The sequence below is a fragment of the Pan troglodytes genome, chromosome 10 (genome assembly GCF_028858775.2).
Source record: "Pan troglodytes isolate AG18354 chromosome 10, NHGRI_mPanTro3-v2.0_pri, whole genome shotgun sequence".
In the NCBI taxonomy this organism is placed as follows: domain Eukaryota; kingdom Metazoa; phylum Chordata; class Mammalia; order Primates; family Hominidae; genus Pan; species Pan troglodytes.
Genome location: NC_072408.2, coordinates 85,653,463 through 85,676,633, shown reverse-complemented (window position 1 = coordinate 85,676,633; position 23,171 = coordinate 85,653,463). Strand labels below are relative to the sequence as shown.

General features: G+C 35.8%; 1 protein-coding gene across 6 annotated transcripts in view; it reads right to left on the bottom strand.

Moving 5' to 3' along the window:
* Nucleotides 1–17,767, bottom strand: part of SYT1 (synaptotagmin 1) — a 588,739-nt gene extending 570,972 nt beyond the window's left edge. For 4 of the 6 annotated variants that reach the window (XM_016923901.3, XM_016923903.3, XM_016923902.3 and 1 more), the window contains exon 1: nt 17,374–17,767. The gene's annotated coding sequence lies outside the window, so the exon portion shown is untranslated. The remainder of the gene's footprint in view (nt 1–17,373) is intronic. The other 2 variants (XM_054664526.2, XM_001162897.6) reach the window with 1 other exon arrangement.
* Between the last annotated feature and the right edge of the window lie 5,404 nt (nt 17,768–23,171).

Below are 23,171 nucleotides of genomic sequence, written 5' to 3'. Positions count from 1 at the left end.
CGCAGAGTTTGCCAATTCTTGGCAGTTCTGGAGGAATTTTGGAAAGCAAATTATTCATACTACTATAATATGAAAAAACTGAATATTTACTCTCAGATATAAATAATAAAAATTTATTTTTAAAGAGTCAGCCATATTACATTGCTGAATTTACAATTTTAGTGTCTAATGATAGTAGATACACTCATAGAGTGATTAAATTTGTATTCAGATTGGATCCAATCACTGTGGAAAGCTCAGCTTTCTATTTTAACCAAGCCTGCTCATCCTCCCTCAAATATACCAGACTACAATATTATTTTCTGTTTCCTCTCCGATATAGAAAACTTCATACTTCTTTAAAGATTAGGGGATAAAGAAAGCATCCATTTAAAGTTCAGTCAATCACCTATGCATCTTATCATCTCCCCATTCATTCAGCAAACGTTTTTTGAACATCTACTATGTGTCAGGTGTTGAGTGTAACTGGCATTTTGGCTGCTTCCATAGAGCATACATGGACCCCGACCTCTTATGGTTTATGTTCTTAGTGGCTTCTCCTGGCATTTAATGAATAGTCTAATAAATAAATATATAATTGCAAATTGTGCAAATGCTATAAAAAATACAGGGTGCTATGGGAAATACAATGGGAGACAAAATTGTCATTGAGAGATCAGAAGTATCCTCTCTGATTTAAGCAGATGCCTGAGGGATGAGTCAAGTTTAGCAAGCCAAAAAAATCATCTTAACATTTCTCTTATCAAAGATGAGCCCTAGAATCAGCTTCTCAAAGAGAGCTGGTACTCTTCTTCTTTTATCTCCTTTTTTCTGTCTTTTCCCTTCCTCTGTCCTCTCCTCATCTCCTCTCCTCTTTTCTTCTTTTGAAAGGCAAATTACCAAGTGAAGGTTACTTGGTTTCCCTAGACTGCATGAAGCTTACTCTCCCCAAAGCATAAATGGCTAGTGATATAATCAAGTTTATCTTTACAAACACAGTTAGAAAATGCCTGATTTTTTGTGCATATTTTAGAAGTTTTCCCCCATCAAGGCTAAATATACTCATTCTCTTTTTATTCAACAAGGTTCGATAATGTCTGTTATGTGCCAGACATTCCTCCAGTAAATGGGAATACAAAGAATAAGACACAATCCTTAAACCTAGCGAGTTCAAAACCAACAGGGGGTGGCTATATGAACAATAATCCTAAAACAACATGACAAGTGTAATGCTGGAAATATGCTGAGAGTATTACATAAGCTTTGAATTACAGAGATGGGTTGGGAAAAATTTCTTTGAGAAACAGACCTAAAAAATAAATTAGAAATGAAGGGAGTGATATAAAATTGATGTAGTTAAGGGTAGAAGTTGTTCATGGAAAGGGACAGGAGGGAAGTATTTGGGGGTGACAAGTACTGTGACGAGCCAAGCAAAGTCAATTATAATGGGTATATAGGAATGACAGGCATTTCCTTTTGTTTTCTAATTTTGAGGAAGCTGCATGTGCATGTCAATCAGAAGAATAATCTGATCACATTTGTGTTCAGTGACTTAGGTGACTGTGAGGAATATGAGTTGGAAGAAAGCAGGACCGTAAGGTAGAAAAGCCAGTTGGAAAAAGGTTTGTTTTTTTTTTCTTACAATAATTAATGTGAGATTAGAGAAACAAATTAGCATTAGTTAAGAGGAAAATTCAGTAGGATGAAGGTGATTGGATGATGACAGTCAGAAAACAGCTAAGCTGAAAATTATTTTTATAATAAATATAACCCTTTCACTAGAAAGTTTAAGTTTCCAAGTATGGTATAGTAGACAAATTAGTCATTTTGGCCTTCTTATTGTAAATTATAACTTAGTCTACAAAAAAAAAAAATTCCTACATGCACTTTAAAGGTATAAGCTTGTCATCTCTATGCAAATTGTTAAGACTGGTAAATTAATATTTTTTTCATTGGATGAGATGCATAGAGCTGTTCTAATTAATGGAGAGACAATTCACAGTTCATTTATTCATTGACTCAACAAATATTTATGGAACAACAAATATGTGTTGTTTTAGGCATTCGGAGATCAGGAAGTAAAAAATATAAAAATCTCTGTTATCATGGAATTTACAGTGGGAGGCAATAAATAAATAAATTTATTTATTTAAAAACTGTATTCAAAGAGTGATAAGTGATAAGAAGAAAGATGTTAGGGAAGTGGGAGGAGATATCAATGTACTACAAGACTGGTCAGGAAAGACCACACAAAAATTGAGTAAACACACAAAAGGTTTGAAGAAGTAATCAAAAGAGAATACAGAGGAAGTGCATTCCATCCAGTGGGAAGGGGAAGAACAAAGGATCTGAGGCAGGAATGCAATGTAATGACGAATTACTATTTGTGAGGCTCTGATCCACATGGATGAGGAAAACAAATCATGCCTGTTTTGTTGAAACTCCAAATCTGGTTGGGGAAGAAGTTACTAATCAAATAACCACCCAAATAAATATACAATCATATATAATGATAAATTGATAAATTCTGTAAAGGGAAAATACAGGTCACTATGAGGAGGTACAACGCAAAGTTCTGAGTGATTCTGAAGAGTCAAAAATGTCTTCCCTGAATAGTTGATACCTATATTGAGATCTGAAGGCTGCATAGAATTTAACCAGATAAAAGAGAAAAGAAAGCACTCCAACATCATAACCAGAATGTGTTAAGATCCTGAGGCAGAAAAAAATCTGGAATATTAAAAACCTGAAAAAAGGTCAATATGGCCAGAGTATCAGAACAAAGGAACAATATGATAAATGAGGCTGGTGAATACGTAGGGCCAGATAATGCATGGACTTGAAAGTCAAGTTAAGGATAATAGATTTGAGAAGGCAAGTTGATTTGAATTATGGTGCTGCAATGTAGACAGAGAAAAGTAAATATATTCAAAAGATATTTATGAGTTAAAAATTTTATTAAGACATATATTCTGAATTTGAGATTAAAAATGAGAGACATATGAAACAAGTATAACTCCCAGGTTTCTAGATAACAAAATTAGATGGATGGTGCAATCATTCACTAAGATTGAAGACACTAGGGAAGGACTACATATGTTGATGAAGATGAGTTCAGTTTGAATGTGGTGAGTTTGAGATGTCTTTCAGGCTTCTAAATAGATCTGCCATGTAGGTGGTTGGACTACGTGTCAGGAATCCTAGTAAGACGGGAATGATTTTGTTCAGCTTCCAAATTTGCCAGGAGTGCTGGCCTTCTGAACCAAACACATATCATTGTTGGAGACTTAGATTTTTAAAAAGAGATGCTTTCATTAATGAATGAACTGAACACCTAACATAACCCCAAAGTCGCTCAGAGTATCTTATGCATCACCTCCTATATGAAGCCATTGCTGTTTCAGCTGTCATTCACTCTCATGTGTTTGCAGAAAGCTTTGCATTTTCCTGATGCAGCTTATCTCTTCAAATACTTGCCAATATCCTCTTCTTCCAAGCCTGGGGTGGGAATGGGTGTGTTATACTTCCTATATCCTTGTAATTAGGAGCCACGTGACTGGGTCTGGCTAATGCACCGTGAGCAGAAATTTTATGTATCTTTTACAGGGTCAGAGTAGATAATTGCTGGTAAGAAATTCTGATGTTCTTTGCCCTACTGCAATGAATCCTTAAACTTTACATTGAGATGACAGTCTTATAAGACACTGGGGCACTGGAGCTCTCAGAGTCTAGATTTTTGAATGACTATGTAAATCAGAGGACACTCTCCCCTATGTACTCTCCAAACACTCTGATCTGCAATGGCTATGTGGTATGTCCAAGGAATAAAGCTTTCGTGCTGAAGCCCTTGAGGCTTTTGTACTGTTTGCTACCACAGAATATCCTACACAATGCTATTTCACAGCTCACATGTGAGTGAATCATTACTTCCTTATGGTTTCACTCTTAACTAGATGGTACTCAATTCTTTTATGGGTGGCTAATGGTGTCTTGGAGTTTGTTTGTGTACTTTAACTATTTTTGAGTAGATTAATGAATGACTGAAAGATGAAAGACATACTCTTCAACCTTATTCACCACTATGAGAGTAAACAAATGTTAGAAGGGAAGCCAAAGGCTTTATGTGCTGGGTTACTCATATGTCTAATTTTCTTGCAGCAAAATGCCATAGTCAATTACAGACCTTCACATGTTAGCACTGAAAGGTGTCAGGGAAATCATTTAGTAAAATTCCCACATTATGTACTTAGTGAAGGATTGACAGATTTTATGTTATTTGTTTGTTTCTTAATTTGAATACAAAACTCTAAATACCTATGCTCAATCTTCATTGTCTATTTTTTCCATAGACTAGTTCTCCACTCACTATTTTAAAGGAAAAGAGGTAATCCCTTATTCCTTTCGTGTATCCTCTTCTGATCTACAAGAAAGTTTATCCACACACACACACACACACAAAAGGAGTGCAATATATCGACCCCATGACAACCAAAAGGAAGCTTAAGAGCTATTAGCTGAATCCCTTAGAAGGTAGCCAACTGACATGAATCTGCTTAAGAGTGGCCAATAACAGCATTGGTGCTAGATTCATTGTGGACTTAAAAATAATGCATTATAAATTCACACAAAATTACCTGTATGTGAATATAGCAAGAAGATTATAATTTTGAGGACAGGTGTGGTGGCTCATGCCTGTAATCCTAGTACCTTGAGAAGCTGAATCAGGGAGATCTCTTCAACCCAGGAGTTCAGGACCAGCCTGGGCAACATAGTGAGACCCTGTCTCTACAAAAAAATACAAAAATTAGCCAGGCGTGGTGGTATGCACCTGCAGTCTCAGTTACTCAGGTAGCTGAGTTGGGAGGATCATGTGCTTGCTCTCCAACCTGAATGACAGAGCCAGAATCTGTCTCAAAAAGGAAAAAAAAAATACAGGCTGTTATACATTGTTAGATTGTAATATAAACTTAGTTGATCATGACCAGTACTTATTTAATGAAATAGAAAAGGATAATTGAAAAGTATCAGAAAGCATAACAAGTAATATTTCATAGAACTTTTGCTAATAGTATGTGTATGCATATACTAAATTCGGATGCCAGTTAAAAATGTTAGAAAATATACAGTTACTGGATTTACTCATTGATATGGTTTAGCTGTGTCCCCACCCAGATATCATCTTGAATTGTAGCTCCCAAAATTCCCACATGTTGTGGGAGGGACACAGTGGGAGGTAACGGAATCATGGGGGAAGGTTTTTCCCATGCTGTTCTCATGATAGTGAATAAGTCTCGCGAGATCTTGTGGTTTTATAAAGGGGAGTTCCCCTATACATGCTCTCTCTTTGCCTACCGCCACACAAGACATCCCTTTGCTGTTCCTTCATCTTCTGCCATGATTTTGAGGCCTCCCCACCCATGTGGAACAGTGAATCCATTAAACCTCTTTCCTTTATAAGTTGCCCAGTCTCAGGTATGTCTTTATTAGCAGCGTGAGAACAGACTAATACACTCATTCAATAAATACTCTATAAAATATTCACTCCTTAATATCTTTCAGGTACTGAAGAGTCAGAGATGATAAAAATGTCATTGCAAAATTCTGAAAAACTGGCATTTACTAGAGGAGCCAGGTGCATTTAAAAAATCAAAATACACTATATATATAATATATAATATATAATACATATAATATATAATATATATTATATATAATATGTATAATATATAATAAATATAATATAATATATAAATATATAATATAAATATATAATATATAAATATATAATATAAATATATAAATTATATATTTATATTATATATAGTATATAATATACTATATATGTGTGTATATACACATGTGTGTACACATGTGTATATACATATGAGTACACATGTGTATATACATATGTGTATATATTTACATGTGTATATATACATGTGTGTATATGTGTGTATATATATACACACACGCATATATATAGTATAACATAAAATATTTAGGATACAAAAGAGCCTGATGGAGCAGAGTAGTTTGGCAAAAAAAAAAAAAAAAACAACCTCCATTTTCAAAACATGTTATTATCAGAATATAATGTCTATAGAGAGCATTAGCAGAAAATAAAAGAGGAACATTTAAGATTGAGGCTTTAATTATTACTTCATTACTGTGTAGCAGATTGAGTGGTATTGCAGTCTCACAAAAGTTAATATGCCTTTGTAGGCAACTGGTTTACTATCATATAGCGACCTAGGTAGACTTAGGTTATTGAGTTCTTGAAACCAGGATATGAGACTAGATAGAGGAAAAGTAATTTCCGGTTAATGCTACAAGAGCTGTGTTGTCTAAGTGATAATCGACACAAAATGATTTGTTTCATTATGTTTTCCGTGTTTATTTACTTTTGTTTCAAAATCTAAATTAGAGTTTTGTAGGATATAATCAAAAATATACTCAAAAGGAAATTGCATTGAAAAATGTCATGAATGTGATAAAAAGTTAAGGTGTTGACTTAAATTTATAGAACAATAAAACTGGAGTTAGGCCATGTATTTAATTTCTTTAGAAATGAGGGGAAAGGGAAAGAATTATTAAGATTTAAGAAACGGAAGATATGCAGAAAGTGTCTGAGGAATATACAGAATAAAAGAAAAGCAGCTACTCTTCCGAAGATAAAACTGGAGTATAAAAATACATGTCTACAAGACAACTGAGAATACATTTTAAAAGTCAAAGTAAAAACAGTGTATATTCTATGATTGTCGCCATAAAAAATGTAAGCATATGAACACACACTGGAAACATATTACACAGAAATGAGACAGCATATATTTAAAGCATGGTGAGATTATACATGATTACACTGTTTTGAAAATTTCTTAATAATGTTTGCAGATTATTTTTAATTAAAATATTAAGGCACGGGAAACACATAAAACCAGTGTCTTTATACCTAAATAGACCAAACTGTTCCCATTGTAGAGCTTCTGTACTGGTTGCTTCATTTGACCCCAGTGCTTTCCCCTGATAGTTACAGGGCTGGCTCCTTTTCCTTTTGGTTGATCACATTCCCCACTATTGCTCTGTTTTAGTTATTAGCCTATTTTACAATTTTGTAGTATTTATTATATAAGTACCATAGCTATGTTTTGTTGTTGTTTTTAATGGTCTCTCTTCTTCCTTAGAATGTAAGCTCCTACACGCAGGAAACCTGTCTACTATTTTTATTTCTGTATCCCCAGCATCCAAATGGTGCCTGGCATATAATAGGAACATCATCGTACTTACCGAAGAAATATATTATTCCCAAATATTTCCTCTTCAATTCAGAGTACAGCAAAGATAGAAATGTATAATATATTTGTACAAATTGATAACATTTAATCTGTAGCATATGTAGGTTAAAACTTTATAAACTCCTTGAAATAACCCCTCCTTCCTTACAAAACTAACAAAAGTTTGAAATTCTCATTTATATGCAAGTGGCTCTGCAATTTGCTGTTCTTAGTTCTACTAAGCTGAATTTCTTCAAGTCTTGTAAAGGACTTTCTTCTTATCTTTGCAATGAGATGAATAAAGACTATCTACCCTTCTGCATTAAAAAGTGAGGAAGCCAAACAGAGTAAGGCAAGGACATAACTAGAATTAAATAACACTCAACTCAGCCAATATCCTCTTATAGGTAGACTTTTCACACTGGTATAATCATACCAGTCGTTAAATTATTGAGTACTAGTGGTACAGTGGTAGGAAGGAGAATAGGCTTGGTTCTGACCACATGGTGTGAGCTCCCATTTCCACCTATGACTGAAGCCAGAATATTCATGAACTTTATGGTCACATGAGCACCAAAATCCCTTTTCTTGCTTAAGCATTTTGAGTCAGGTGGCATTTTTACAAGTGAAAGAATTTCTGAAAATAAAAAAAGAGAAAGAGAGAGCAAAGGTGGTCAAATCTACCATATAGTAACAGGGTACCAGACAATTTGCAAACATTATTGCATTTTCATTCCTGGGGAACTATCTTATTGAAGTTCACCATTCCAGAGTTGGCTATCTGAATCCAGCTCTCTAAGTTTCATACTTTTATCCTATTGCCATCATGCTCATATTGACCTAACCTATAAAGTGGATCAATTGGCCTATCACTATTTAATCTCTTTTGGGTACCTCTACCTCTTTGCCACCATCTATTCTCTTCTTCTGACATTTATGAGTTTATTGATTGTGTGACTACCTATGATTGAGTATTGGCTCTGTAAATAGGTAGCTTGGGTTTAATTCTACATCTTACTACGTAATGTGACCCTGGGAAGTTGCTCAGTTATTCTTTTTCCACTACTTTCTCACTTAAAAATTATAAACAAATTAGCACAAATCCCAAGGAGTTATTGAGAATATTAAATGGGATGAAGCATGGAAAGTACATAGAAAAGTGCTTGACATATTGTAAGAAACAATATGAATACCTGTATTCATTCAAATATCTCCCTTAATACCTATCCTATGTTTCATATAATTTTGTATTCTTTCTATAGGCCCTTCCCAACTAAAATTCCTGTTTTCTTCAATCAGATTAGCTACAAACACACTTATATTATTCCACATTGCAATGGTATGGCTATTAGCTATTGCTCCCAAATGTGTTTCTTAACACAAAGAATTGCCAACTGATAGACTTCACATTTGAATTGAATAATAATTGTGGTTTGGATATGTTCACTTAGAGCAGAATGTTTAACCATTCTACCTTGGAATAGAAGATAAAAAGTATCAATAGATTCAACAACTTCCACTAATGTTATGTGAAGGAACAGCAAGAAGATGTGTATGAATATCAATGAGGAGAATAATAAGAGATAAGTTTGGAGAGTTAGTGATAAAGCTACAACACTTATGATTCCAATCACTTCTCATTGCACCCTACTTGGTGGCTTGGAACTATGGAGTTTACAAATAAGAAAACAAATAAGGTGACTTATCTAACATCACAGTGATATAGCAATGACTAAAGGCCAACTTAGCCTAGTGACTCAAGCTTAGTGACTTTTCTTGTAGATTACAAAAATGTCCCTTGAATAATTTTAAAACACAAACTCAATTTATTTTGCAATTAGAGTCACAGAAGAAATAATGGTATATCAAATCTTTCTTATTTTTTCAGTGGGATAAATAAAGACTATGTATCTTATACTCAATAATGATGTTAGATAAGCAAAAGCAAACTAGTTCTTACATAGTAAGAGAATTACGAAACATGCTTTTTCCTGCTTTATTAAGTGCTGAGGCAGTAAGTTCCAATAGACAAAAAATATAAGAGGCTTTCTAAATGTGTAATTGCAGGCAAGTAACAACACTTGAGTCTCCTTCATTGCATCTTTAAGAGAGAGAAACTCTTCATTATCAACATCAAATAAGGCAATAAAATAAATAAACAAATAAAAATACAGTGCTGCACGCCTGTCATGAAAACAATAACTTGTTACCATTGCAATGGCAAAATAGAAAATAAAGAAAAACATGCCAAATAGTACATGCCAGTTTTTTGGACTCTAAAACATTATTCTGTCTCTCTGCAAAAAGTTATGGTTTAGAAATTATCAGCAAGCCCTTTACATGCAAAATTTTAAAAACATTCATATCATGACACATTCCATTTAAGTGTGCCAATTACATAAACAAATTAAAAGGCTGCTCCTTTATCTATCTATACATATACTTTGTGAAGCTAACCTAAAATGTATGCAAACTAAGAATTACATTTCTTAGTTGTTGACACAAATTAATTCAGCCGGTGAAGATTACTATGGGTCAAAAGTACTAAACCTTCATTTAGTGATTCTATAGGAAAATATTTAATGAAGATACAAAAAAAGAAAGGAAAGACAAAAGAATGAAGAAAAGAAGGAAGAAGGGCAGAGTAGGAAGGGAAGACACGAGAAAGGAATAAAATGTACAGAAAGGAAGGGAACACAAAGGAATTCCTATATCATTCTTATAACCAGAGAACTGAACAAATCTTTCCTATTCAGGCTGTGAGTTGTAATATGCTTCGATGCATACAGGTCTAAAAGTCCAGAAATCAAGAGAAATAAAACTGTTGCTATGTGTTCAATATATAAATGATGAAACAGATTCTCAAAGGCATAAAAGAACTTGTCTCATCCACTTTTGCCTGAAGGAGTCAGCTCTCTCCTGTCATTAATATTCATTCTGTGTTGTCTAAGAGTGGCTCAGAAAGTATCTAAGATTCTCCAGAAAAAAAACAAGTCGTTGGAAACTTGCATATCAAGTACTTTTTTACAAAACAATTTAAAAGCAGGGCAGTTTTGTCAATTTAAGGGTATGTTGGCTTTGTACTGAAATGTCGCTTTTTGAATTATCAGGCTCAGATGTAGCTCAAGGTGAATGCTTGGCTTTTTAAATTTAACATTATAATTTAATAAAACCACTAAAAATAGGTACATTATTTGTAATGTCATATTGTTAACTAAGCTTTTAACAGAAGAATTTCCTGTACACAGACAGATGAAACCCTAGTACTTACAGGCATAGAATGATCTGGTTTATACATATTTAAATATAAAAACTTGTGGCCTCGGATTCTGAACATTGGTTAAAATAGAAGAGTGATGTTATGCTATTTATAGAAGAGGTCTCAGTGCTCTAGAAATATGCTCTAATGCCCAATAGTTCACTTTATTCAGTCTTCAAATCTGATGAAAATGCTAGGGATTAGGCAGAAAGCCAGCCTTGTAAACTAGGATCTGGCAGACACTCCAAGTCAGAAACAGATTTCAATGCTTTGCTTCCTTGTCTTTCTCCTGAGAAACTGTGTCAACTTTTCTTCCTAATAATCTTGATAACTCAAAACCTGATTGCTAGAGCTCAACTATCCCTTAATAAGTTGTTATAGCACTTGTCCTTGATTCAAAGGCCAATAAATCATTTGTCTAAAAATCTTTCTAAATAAGTTTTTTTTTCCCTCAAAAATAAGCAGGTAGGCAATTTCCGTATTTCATAGGAGGTAAGCAAGGACCATGTCCACTGTTTGTATGGCATAGGATAGTGGAGACCAGTACATCACGAGGGAAAAAGATACTCAGTTAGCTCTTTCTCCTTCTCAAAGAGAGAGCAGACAATTCGAAATTGATATTTTAGTGAGTGTTGCCTGCTGCTGTAATGTTATCTTATTGTTTATACTTGCAGAAACTCTCACATACAATTGTGTCTGAAAAATACATTATTAATAATCCATCCTAAAAGCAAGCTCGTGTGTGATGTTTCATAATATCTAGAGATTTTGTAGAAAAACAAATTGTCAATTATCTGGGATAATGACCATGAAGCATGTGCTTATTTAAGGGTCTCCAGACACAGATGGATTTTGAAAGTATGATTTGAAACACTTTTTAAACAATCCTTTCAGCTTTATTCTCAGGTGTTAAGTTAAAAAAATACTATACTGACTCATGGTTTAACAGCTTCATCTTTTGCTTGGATCACTTGTGAGTAAACAAAAGAAATTCCAAGAAAGAAAAGCTTTTTCATAAATTATCCTAAAATTATATAAGATTCAGTATCGCATTTTAAAAGTGTTCACGTAAGTACAGCTCTGCATGTTTTGACTGAGTATTCATGTCCTTTTGCCTTCATGTTGATGAAAAAATATGTCAAGGAATCTCAAAGCAGCAATCAGTCAATCCAAGTACCTGTTTCCTACCCACAGTAGGCATGGAGTGACATGCAAGGAGGATGGCCCAGAGGAAATGAGCCTCAAGTAAAACAAGAGGCTGTTCCCTGGAGGCCACATCATGAGAACTTTCACCAGAGTTTTCAGGTGGTTTGTCTGCTTTCCTTTCTATTCTCAAGGGACTGAAATGATGGCTGCTGTCAGGGAGCATGATGGAAGAGGACAGGAGACTATATACTTCTCATGTAAGCAATTGCAAAATAAGAATGTTTACATTTCAAACTCTTCAAATGTGTTTGCATTTGAGTGCATATGTGCATTTTATCTTTGATTTCAAAAGAGAAAGAAAACATTTATCTATCACAGGAAATAAGACACAATTACTTTTACTTATATAATACCCTTTGATAAAAAAAATCGGAACTCTAAGCACTTTAAAATTATTAATAAAGCTATATTTCACAAGTACAGAAATAGGTTCTTTGAGGTAAGATATGACCAAGTTTCAGTACCATACCTAAATTTAATTAAGTGGATATTTCAATCAGAAATTAATTTCTAACTGAGGCACTTAGCTAAATGTCTTGTTAACAGTACTTATGATTGCCATAGCATGGTTGCAAGCTAGTATCTGTGATGAAATGTTGTCCAACAGGGCTGTATGAACTCTTGGAAATAATATCTTAAATTATATCTTAACCAAGTAGTTTCACTGAATTCTTACACTAGTTTATAGGCCATTCCCGTTCTACATGGAAATTCCCCAGCTCTCATTTTGTACAAACAGCTAGAAATAGAAGGCATGTTTTATATCTTCATCTGCTTTATGATTTTCTAGAGCTCCTCTTTAACAAAATGCCTTTTTATGTGCATAAGTAATAATGTTAAACATAAAACATACTATGTGTGAGACATTTATAGGAGTGACCAGTATGCTTTCTTTGTATCTCCGCAATAGCAGTAACCAAAAAAGATAAACTTTGACCTCTCATTTGCATTATTAGTAAAGTATGGAAATCAGCAATCAGAACTTAAGGCTTAAATAAATATAAAAATTAGAGCAATTACAGAAATAATTCTTTAAAATATTTGTTTTGCATGTGTCAAAGACATGCTAGAAAATTCATTTCTAAGACTACCATAAAGGTGTTATTTTACTTTAATGTAGGTTTTAATTTCTTTTGAAACTCTCTTAAATATTGCTTTTTTAAAATAATGTAATGTAGATGCCATTTTAAAACTAGGATTCTTTGCAATAGAATCTCTAATATTATATTTTAAATTGCAGAAATAGCATCTCTAGTGTTTACCATTTCTACAACATAGCAATATATTTATTGTCCACTTTAAAGAAAACTTTTCTTTTTTAATAAAACAAAAGTAAATTTTATTGATGTAGACAGTAAATGATGGTATGCTCTCTTCTAATAGGTAGCATACATTTGCACTGTAATTTTAAATAAGCTTATTTTGTATTGCTAGTACATATGAATGGAGTGATGTTCACATACCCAGCTACCACAGTTTATCTTATAGTCCATATAAAACTAGCTCCTCAAGAACACTCTTAAAATGACCAGCTGAAAGAAAAATGCTGGTTATCTTTTTTTGGAAATGTTAAATTTCTGCTTAAGGAAATGGAAACACTTAGTGGAGAAGTTTAAGTCAAGTTTGCAAAAAGACTGAAAAAATGTTGATCATTTCTTGAGGAATTTAATGAAAACATATCAACCCACATTCTCCCACCCAATGCAATGATCATCATGCCATTCAATTACATAAAAAATTAAGAATGTTTACCTTAATGCAAATATTGAAAGAAACATCTGCCAAAAGCCTTAGAAAGACAGAAGTTTTATCAGCCATCATATCTAAATCATGTAAAAATATGATTTCAACTTATTTGTTACCTGTATAAAGAAGTGCATCATCTTGTACTGAGAGTTTTTTCAATCATGATACATATAAAAATCATTTCTGCCCAAAGCCATGGAACCCCATTTTAAAAGAAAAAAACTCTAGGCTCTCATTAATATTATCTCTGAGTATTCCCAGACTTTCAACTAAAGAACCCTTAAAAGCATTCCCAAGACACCGTCATCTTTCTTTAAATGGTACTTTGTACATGAATAGCCCCTAGTTTCAGCAAATTATAGTCTACTGTCCATGAGTTTCTAAACCTTTTTGAAAAATTTAGATAATTTCGGAATATATATACACACAAATATATGCATATGTATATACACACACATATCCTTAAATTCTAGCTGAAATTATTATGTATATTGCCATATACTTTGTCTCTTTTTAAATGGCTTTGGTCAATTTCAGTGAAAAAATTTCAGCTAAAATCAGCCACGTCATGTATTGAACTTTTGGTACAGATATATTTATGATAAATAAATTATTTAAAAAATTTAAAATATCACAACTACATCAGATATTTAATTTTTAAAAATATTATATTTTCAGCAGAATGCATGCAAGACCCATACCTACATTATACAATGGCAGAAAGTCTAACTTTGGTATGGGTTTTTGGTAATATTAGACAAAGATTTGTTCCATTATATAATCAAACTGTTTTTATTTCTTGTTCCCCCCAAATTACTTAATTATTACCATTAGGAAAATAAATATTATGTTTCAATTTGGAATTAGTGATAGCTCTTCTTGGCTGTTGCACAAACTGGAAATCATAAGAACTATATTTCAGGCTCATATAATTGTCTGCATTAAGTGTGTGTTCTTTAAGATTAGATGGCTCTAACTGTTTTGGGAATTTTCTCAAAATCAATTTAATATACTGACATCAAAAGTGATGAACTGATATTATGTTAATGGTGTTATTAGGCTAACAGGAAGTTCAAATTAACTTTCAGATTTCTAACATATTCTACATTTTATTTTATTAATCTTCCAGCTCATCTTGCATATAATTAATACAAGCATATAATTAATACTATTTTTTAGTTTCAATTTCAGTCTAATGCGCAAATCGTATAAATACAATGTTATTCATTTTCATATTTGTTGATTAGAACTATCTGATAATTTGACCAGATGAAATAACTAATATTCTCCATTATGAAATGAAGTTCAAAACTACTCAGCAACAACTCTCAATCATGTGGTATTTTTGTGAAATTAGTATTTTAGGATTTTCCCTATATATTAGCAGTCTTCAATTCTGACAAAAATACCTCGAGGCATAATTATCATATTTACTCTGAAACATTAATGAGATTTACTAAAATATCCTGTCAAAGGGAGAAAAAACAAAGATTGTATGAAATTGTGACATTAGACTATTTTGTGGGATAACAAAGTAAGAATTTCCTATAATATATCATGTAAGGTCTCTCCCCAATCCACTCACTATATATTGGAATTAGTTCTGATTTCCAATACACAGATATTGAATTTTTTAGAAGTATTTGAAAAACTACTCATATCCATATTTTTAGATGTTATTTCTATAATTAACATTTGTAAAGAGTCATGAAAATAAATGTCACAAACCAAGCCTAAATTTTCACATATTCCTAAGACAGTGGAGAAATGAGAAAACAAAATCTTAATTTTCTCACATGAAGGCAGCTGGCTTCCTTTTTGTACATCTTTTCATGTCTAAACTTGTTAATTCAGTTGTACATACATGTGAGGTAATTAAGTGATTGTCCCTTTGTCCTTGTAACCAAAAGGTGGCACCTCTAAAAACCAGAGTTAGCTTTCAACAGAGACACTATTTTTTTTTTTTCATTTAAATGTCAAAGCCCTAGAAAGAAAATCGTTTTTCGTGACTTGGTAATTCTATTTAGGGAGAGATCATTGCCTCAAATGCAAAATGGTTTGGAAAATAGTACACATTACACTGATGGCAAATGAATTCAGCTCTTCTCTAAGTTGGTGTGTAAACTTATATATTAAACATACATAGTGAAAAAATACTCTCTGAGATACAAAATTAGTGTGGAAGGTCAGACACAGTTAAGATAGAAGATTCTCTTTTCTTATATCAAGTGGAGTTCTAGACAAAAAAAAGTAAGACTCTGCATTTCCCCTGATAAATAAAAAGAAGTGTTTTGTATACTAACATCTGTGGATTTCTCTGTGTTCAGGTAAGACCCACTTGGATTGCTTTCCTATTACATCAAACGAGGCATTTCTCTATACCTCCTTCCATCTGACAGTACTATCGCTTAGCTGTCCCTGAAGAATAATAAGAAAAGAAAGCTTATATCCCCAATGATGGAATTAGAGACTGCTGAAGCTGCTGTAAAGGCTCTGTCCAACAAGTACCATTTACTTGACCTATTATGCAGGCAGCCAGGGGCATGTTGGTGTTTTGATATATTTTTCTTTCTTTTAACAAGACGTTACAAAAATGTTTTCCCCTTCAGGATTTTTAAAATTTAGGGTATCTTTCTAGCATTACTTTCTAAACTTAGTTCCAGTACAGGAGGATTCTTGTCCAACTGAGCCTCCATGTGCCTTCTAAAGGGAGTGCTGAAATTGTATAAACATCATGTTTATATCCATTAAATATTGTCCTATTAAAAGAAAATAAAGCCAGGCATAAGTTTGGTATCCAGACAATAAAATGCAAATAGATAGTACAAAGGTAGAATAAAGTGAAAATTCTACACAAATGTAGCTTCCATACAAAAGTTAAACAGTTGCTTTATTTCACGAAAGGGTTAATACTGGAGAAAGTGAATATCAACATGCACACAAAGCTAACTAGAAGATTAGCTTTCTCAAAGTAGAAATCCAAGCCTTCCTATAAAATTGTTGTCCCTTGCAAATGTTTTGAAACTTTACATTTTTTGATCCCCCAACAACAGGCCATACCAAGAAACCTCAGGAAAGTAATAATCTATTTTAATTGTTTTTTTTTGTTACTCAAGAAACCTTTCAAAGTTCAGATATTAACACTGATGTGCAATACCAAATTGTTAGCCCCACAGGACAGATGGAAACAGGAAAAGTCAGATGGTTGGCACTCAAAAGCAAAAGCAATTAAGCAGTTGAAAGTGGGTTGGATTGTCGGTTTATTTTTGTTCCATTTGAACGAATCAAGTGAGAGACATAGACTCTTGCAAGGAGGAAATCAAGTCAAACTTGACGCTTCCTCTCTCTGACAGCCCAAGCTGGACTGGTTGTCTACTCCCCTTATTCAGTTTAATTGCTTTATGTGCTCTGATTTTCGCAGAGCTTGTATTCTATCTTGTTTACGTCCCCCCCACCAATATCCCTCTCCCCAACAGAAAAAAATCTTTCTCCTTTCTTCACTCCCCCTCTTTCCTCTAAGAAAGGCAATCCTCTCCAGGAGAAAGAAACGCTGTGCGTGCTTAGGGTGGGAGGAGGGCGAGAGGGGAGGTGTGGGAGAGAAAGAGAGAAAAGATTGAGATTGGGGGTGGGGGACGGAGGAGAGAGAACAAGAGAAGGAAAGAGGAAGCAAGAAGATGGGGGATGCCCAACATCAACTCCAGGCTCTAAATCACGGGCGCTGTGCAAAGTGCTTTTCCAGGAGATGCACATGTAGTCTCATATTTCTCACAATAGGCCACCCGGGGATCCCTCCCTAGGTCTCAGACTCCCACCACTAAAACCCAAGTGTATCGAGAAGAAAATCTTTGGGATGGATTCGAGCAGATAGGCACCGCCGAGGTGGCCGCGCCGCCAGTCCCGCTTCCTTACCTGGAGGGCGGACCGGGAGGTGGTGCCGGGTCTCGGTCCCCAGTGCTCTCCCCGCGTGGACCGGCGCGAGGCACACGCGTACTCTCGCTGCCTCCGCTCTTGGAGGGGCAGCCTGCAACACAAAAGGGGTGTGTGGGTGTGGGTGTGTGGGAGGTTTTCCAGGGCCACCAGCTGGTCCCAGCTGGTCGCCCCCACCCTACACACACCCTTTCGGGGCGCCAAGCCCCCCTCTCGGCTGAGCACCACCCTGGGGACTTGCCCGGGGTGCAGCCTCAAGTTGCCGCTGCTAACTGCTGCTGCCGCTGCCGCTGCTGCAGGAGGAGGTGGAAAGACACTGGGGGCAGTACTCGGTCTAGAGCATCCCCACACTGCAGCTTCTCCAGGAATCCCTCCAGTGAGGAGGCGGCCGCCCATCATCTCCCAGCCCCAGCATCCTGATTGGCTCCACCTCGGGTACGCTGCGCCAAGGAGCCAATCCCCGCGCACTAATAATAGGTGGATCCGCTCAGCCAACATCGCCCATCCCAGTTCTGTTAGTGTCTCTCCATCCCCACAGCGGACAGGGACCTGGGAAGCGGGGTGGAGGCGGGTTGGGGGAGGGGGTGAAGTAAGAGGGGAACAGATCCCAAGGAGACACAATCAAGGGCGTCTGATAAAACCTCTAGGTAGACTCAGGAATGCCCCACAAGCTGTTCAGCAAGCAGTATGCACAGGAGAAAGAGAGCATAATACAAAGCTTTTTTTTTTTTTTTTTTTTTACTCTCAATCAAAACCTACCCTGATACTGAGCATGCCCAGACTGCAACAGCGACCTAGGAGTTTCGATGTGTGTGGGTTCGCCAGCTGTGGGTTTTTCAAAAGCTGGGACCGGGGACAGGAGAGGCAGAAGTTTGTCTTTGGCCATTTAACCCGGCGGAGTTGTGAAAGCTGGGTAGGGTGGGGACGTGAAAGGGTTCCGCACAAGTGTCCTCAAACTGAGCCGCGGGGAGGTGGCCCGCCTGGCTGCCGGAGGCTCATCATGCTGTTCTTCTGGGGTTCCGGGTTGGAAGCGGGGGCGGGATAAGCTGAGCTTTGCTGGAAGCCTGGGGACTTCCCGCGAAGGGTGCGGTGGAGCCGAGATGCGGGAGAAGCAGCTCCGTCCCATAGGTGGGGCCGGGAGCGCGACTCCACCCATCAGCGGCGGCTGCCAGGCCGTGGAGAGTGCACTGGGAGTTTCCATTGCAGCGACCAATAAGTTTGTACACTTGGGTCAAGTGCAACATTGTTGGAGATGCTTTTTATTTTTATTTTTTCATTTTTATTTTTTTGCCACCTCCCTCCCCCATCTCTCTCGACCCCTTGCCAGAGCAGTGACGACTAAAGCATAGATTCTCTCCCTGCTTCCTCTCTTCCCAGCTGAACCGTTCTGCTCGGAAGTAAGAAGCTTTTCCCTTGTGAGGGCGGTGGTGACCTGATTGTCTCTAAGCTCTCAGGCAATTTATAGCTTGGTAATACCGAAATACCGAACAGGAAGGCTCAGCGGGTGGGGGAAGGGACCGCGCGCCAGGCTAGGGGCGGGAGCGGAGCCCAGCTGGGAGAGGGGCCCGTCCATTATCTGCTCCACAGGTGAAAGGCTTTCAAAACGGAGAGAACTATTTCCCTTTCTCACTCCCTCAACCTCGTTTAAAGGCCTTTGAACCTCTTATTTGTTTTATTTAGAAATCCTAGCATTTTGTGTAAACTTGATCAATAGCTACAAATGAGAACTCTCCTAATTGGGTTCTTTATTTTACTGAGAAGATTATCTTGGCATCTCAGGTAGGGAAATAAATAGCTATCTCAATTCCCCAAACCCATCCACTTTGAACTGGAGTTTTATTAACATTGGTGTGCAAAGGTAAATGTAGCAAGAATTCAATTAACAGTAACACATTTCTTCAAGTTTTTAATTAAATCTCTTCTACTTATGTAATGTTTAAGATTAAGATCCTTTTCTAAGTATACGGGAAAAGAAGGCAACGTGATATAAATATATCCTTCTAAGTGACAAACACTTGTGTTTGGGCTATGCTTGAATAATAGGAAGTTTAACATTAGAGGTAGAAGTGTGAAAATAATGCACCCCAGACTTGTGACTTCATGTAAATATTCACTTTCCATTTTCCAAAATAGTCTCCAAACCTTATTTTAAAATCATTTCATAGTTGGAGAAATAAGATAAAAGAATTTGGTCTAATTTTTTTTTCAGTTATTTAGTGAGGGAGAGGAGGAGGAGAAGAGAGAGAAGGAAGAAAAACGACAGGATAAAAAGTAGAAGAAGTTGGAGGAGGAGGAAGGGGAGGAGAAGGAGGAGGGTGAGGTGGAGGAAAAGGAGAAGAAGGAGGAAGAGAAGACGAAGAAGAATTAAGTAACCCTCTAATTTTGTTGTCCAATAAGTATCTTTGGATGAGAGGATTATTATAATATCCACTTAATATAGATCTTTATTCTAAATATATGCCTAGCATACTTTCTAGATTCCAGTGATTAAAACTGGCACATTTATCCTATTTACCAATAGCTGCATGTAGAAAAAAAGTATGCTTATTTTAGAAGAAATTAGTCAATAGAATACAAATACAGATTTTAAAATTTTTGCTCCAGACACTGATTTTGTCATTAATATTTTAGTCAATTTCTTTTCCTGTTTACTTCACATCTTACCTAGCAATCTTTCTATTTCAGTGGCCAGAATCCTTGGCAACATGAATGGTATCAGAAGTTTGTATCCCAATGTTCCTTGAGGGAGACTGCAGGTTAAAATAAGAAATGGGCTTTACATGTATATTGTGCTTAACTTTAGAATTAATAACATTTTCTGTACATAAATAATAAGAAGACTCTATTTATATGGTGACTGTAGCTATACTAAGATTTTAACTCTCCCTCCTATTCCTAAATTCTCTCCAAGCTCTTGGGAATGTGTTGAAGACGCCCTCCTGGATCTACTGGGCTGACACATTATACTTTGCCGCAAGTGTGTATCATCTCTTTGCCTATTGAAGCAGACTCATTTTTATTAAAAGGAAGATCGGGTCAATTGTTCTGTAGAGACAAAGAGAGAGCTCTTTGTCACTCTTATCATTCCATTTCTTAAGTACTTTTACATCTAGAGTACTTTTGCTGTTGAGAATTAACTTATCCCCTGATTGTATGGTATGTTAAAAATATTATTTTCAGAACTTTTACAAAATCTGTTTAATGTTTTGTTTCCTCTTTCTTCGTTAAAAAAGTGTTATTAATTTTTCTTCACATTTTGCTCTGATCAAGATCTCATTTTCAATATTTTCTTTATTCCTTTTTTATTGGATTCATCTATTTACTACTTTCATGCTTCCTTTGCCATCTATTTTAGGCTACAGGATCAGAATAGAAACTAAATTGGATTGGGGCACTGAGGAGGAAAGTGTGTCTTATGGCAAGAGTGGGAATTAGGGACATTAGAACTAGAAATTCATTAAGTGGAAACTTAGCCAAGGTTTCTGTAAACCACAGAAAGAATACTTAACGTGAGAGAGGTATCAAGAAAATTCTGCAGGTTGTTGGAAAGGCCAGAATTACCTGGTTGATCAATGATACTAAAGAGTTACATTTAATCCGGCTGGGCGCGGTGGCTCACGCCTGTAATCCCAGCACTTTGGGAGGCCGAGGTGGGCGGATCACGAGGTCAGGAGATCGAGACCATTCTGGCTAACACAGGGAAACCCCGTCTCTACTAAAAATACAAAAAGTTAGCCCGTCGTGGTGGCGGGCGCCTGTAGTCCCAGCTACTCAGGAGGCTGAAGCAGGAGAATGGCGTGAACCCGAGAGGCGGACCTTGCAGTGAGCCGAGATCCCGCCACTGCACTCCAGCCAGGGTGACAAGTGCGAGACTGTCTCAAAATAAATAAATAAATAAATAATAAAAAAAGAGTTACATTTAATTAAGACTCATACATCATGAAACTTTATATCTTTAGTAGCCACAGTAGTTGTCTGGTAAAAGCTATTTATAAATATCATTACCCAGGATTGTTTCTTTAAAAAAGAAAAATAATTGACTTCTCTAAATTTTTCTATTTTTTTGTTTATTTTTTATATAGATGCAGATCTTACTATTCTTTTCACTTTATATCTGTGTTTCTCAAGATACTGACTTTTTGCTCTCTTTGCAGGACAGATAATTAATTAAATGTTTTCTGGTGTCAGAATTTGGGTAGAATTCCAGCTTCACCACTAATTGGCTATGCCACCTTGAAAAATGTACAAAACCCCTCCAAGTCTCAGTTTTGTCATCTAAAATATGTACATAAGAACACAACATTTATCATTAGATTTTTTTTTCTGGATTAAAAAAAGCAGTGCACATAAAGTGCTAGTTCCAAGCACATAGCAAGAACTTAATGACTATTATTATCATTTTATCATTATCATTGCTGCTACTTCTGCTACTACTATTTTTTTTTTTCCAGATTTCTGGGTTATTGGGTTTCCTCCCGTCATCTCATCCATTTAAGCCAATAGTGAGCCATAGACTCTTCACCTATGAGCATTAAAGGTAGAAGGGTGTTAATTCATGTTATAAGAACTTTTATTTATTTTTTGATAGGAGGAGTCAGTGTCTAACTCTGTAGCTCATGCTAGAGCGCAGTGACTCAATCATGGCTGACTGCATCCTCCAATTCCTAGGCTCAGGTGATTCTCTCAGCTTAGTCTCTTTAGTAGCTGGGACTACAGGTGCATGCCACAATGTTGGGCTAATTTTTTCTTTCTTTCTTTCTTTCTTTTTTTTTTTTGCCATATTGCCCAGGCTGGTCTTGAACTCCTGGGCTCAAGTGATCCTTCCACCTTGACCTCCCAAAGTGCTGAGATTACACGTATGAGTCACCGCGCCTGGATACAGAACTTTTTTAATACGTAAAATGACAACAGTCATCTGTCTTGCATGTAGTAGTCTTACACTGTAATCATCTATGAGATGAATAATTTAGTTTTTAGGGATGTATACTTAAGCTTTTTTTTCATAAAAACATTTGTTTATATTATTCTTTCAAATTAAGAAATATCCAATTCTGGTGGCAAAAAAAAATGATGAACACTATTTTGTTTTGTTTTGTTTTGTTTTCTAGAAAATGCTCTTGAAGACAGTAGAGCCATCATTTTTATTTCTCTTCCATTCATCTTTCTCAAGATCATTTGTCCTGGGATTACTGCTAGTGATTTTGTAACCGATTGGTAAAGAAAAAACATGAAGGCTCCTTGTATCAGAATTAGATAAGAAATTAGCTGTGTTGATTTTTATACTGAACATCCATGGAATTTAATAAAGAGACTCTAGAAATGGGAGAAGAAAAAAAATGAATACTGATGGGAGTCAAGTCTCTGGAGCAGAGAGTTAGAGCCCCATAATTGAACGATGAAACTTCACAATTTCCAAAGAAAGGAAAACAAAGAGCTAGTAGTTTTCTATGTGGCTTTACAAAAGCCTTTTCTTAAAGATATGGCTAAGAAAGTATTGGAAATGAAAAGGAGGACAGTTACTCAAAAAGTAATATACTGTGTCAGGCTGTTGAGGTTAGCAAGGAAAATATCATTTAGGTGAATCTATCTCAGGGGCAAAATAAAAGTAGTTTGAGCTAATGTTAGCTAAAGGTCTTAGAAAGGAAACAAATGATATATGTTTCAAATACTCTATGATAAAAGGAATATACCGTGGTGAAAACTAGTTTGCTAATAAAGCAAGGGCAACATTAAAGTTTACATTAATTCCCTTTGAAATCAGAGGAAGGATTTCTATCTAA